The sequence below is a fragment of the Rhinopithecus roxellana genome, chromosome 3 (genome assembly GCF_007565055.1).
Source record: "Rhinopithecus roxellana isolate Shanxi Qingling chromosome 3, ASM756505v1, whole genome shotgun sequence".
NCBI lineage: Eukaryota > Metazoa > Chordata > Mammalia > Primates > Cercopithecidae > Rhinopithecus > Rhinopithecus roxellana.
In genome coordinates, this window is record NC_044551.1 from 22403260 (window position 1) to 22404919 (window position 1660).

General features: G+C 38.4%; 1 non-coding gene across 1 annotated transcript; it reads left to right on the forward strand.

Annotated features, from left to right (window-relative positions):
- The first annotated feature begins 557 nt into the window (after window positions 1-557).
- LOC115896740 lies at window positions 558-720 on the forward strand. Its single transcript, XR_004056634.1, has one exon. It is a non-coding gene; the product is annotated as a U1 spliceosomal RNA (small nuclear RNA).
- Window positions 721-1660: the final 940 nt, after the last annotated feature.

Sequence of the window (1660 nt, forward strand, 5' to 3'; positions counted from 1 at the left end):
GTGAAGGAGGAACAAAGGCACATCTTACATGGTGGCAGGTAAGAGAGTGTGCAGGGGAACTGCCCTTCATAAAACCATCAGATCTCATGAGGCTTATTCACCATCACAAGAACAGCAAGGGAAAACCTGCACCCATGATTCAATTACCTCCCACCGGGTCTTCCCTACCACACATGAGGATTACGGGAACCACAATTCAAGATGAAATTTGGGTGGGGACATGCCAAACTGTATCACTTATTGCCAATTATTAAGTCACAAATGAATATATAACAACCATAGAAAAATGTAGACGTTTTCCATGTAGAAAACATATTCAAACCACAGAAAAACTGTGGAAGACACTGTGATTGGTCAATTCAATATTTATCACTACTTTTAGTTCATTTCTAAAGACACTCCTATGTTGGTTGGTTAGCTACATGTCCAACTAAGTCTCAATTTTGTAGGATTCCTTTCATCTAGTGGTGACTTTTTGACATAGTTTTGGCCAACGAGAATCTTAATTTTTCTTGGGTAAGACTCAGGAAAACTGCTGTTTTCAGATCAAAAGAAACAGACTCACTTAGCAGGGAAGACCTCATGATCACAAAGTTGATTTTCCCAGGGTAAAGCTTATCTGTTGCACTCCACATGCACTGACCCCTGTCATTTTCCCACATGTGATAAACTCAACTGCATGATTGTGGCAGTAGGGAACTGCATTTACACTTTCCCCTAGTTAAAGAAATAAGAAAAAAAATACAGATTGAGCTGAACCACTATTTTGGCCCCTTTTCCTTCTTATATGTCTGGAATACAAATGTGATGCCTAGAGGTAAAACTGCCATCCTGTGAGCATGAGGATGGCACTACACCCGATGGTCATAGAGCAAGAAAGCAAGAGGGGCTGGGTTCACTGGGGACAGTTTGGAATTCCATTTTCTATCCATAGCTGTATACCTCTAGTGTTCACTTATCTGAAGGAAAAGGGGTTTGGATAATTCACTTTTGCAAGTTTATGTTACTTGCAGCTTAAGAAAACCCTAACGGGTACCAAGTCTAAAATATTGCAAGGGAAAATAAAATGCAAAGAATCTTAGCAAACATCATAAAAGACACCAACAAAAATTTGGCCATGGGCACTTTTGAAGGGCATAACAGTAAAGTAACTGATATACACACATGCACACACACACATACACACACAGGCACATACGCATGTATATGCAAACGTACATACAGATATACATGCACATTCTTTTGTTCCACTGATATTCTACCATCACTGGATATTAGGAGTGCGCATAGAAAAATGTCAGAATAAATTACTAAATTTTTCTCCTTTATTCATTTTTTTGATTGAAAAGGAGAGATGGCATTCAAGTTTCCCCAGAAAATTTGTATAAATGCCCTTATTAGAAAGAACTAGCATCCTTGGAGTTTTCTTTACTGTCCTATGACTGGAGCAAATGACTTTCTATTTTGCCTGTTATTGCAAATTGCAAGGATCAGTGAACATTGATAATTGAAGCATGAAATTGAGGCCAATTTTACCTGAATTATAAATTTGTGCAATTGCTCTTGGAGACAATAAGTTGCCCAACTGCCAACCTAACTCTGCAATCTGAACTAGGCTATCAGATTTCATGAGAAATAAAGGAGTTGGTCTGTATTAATA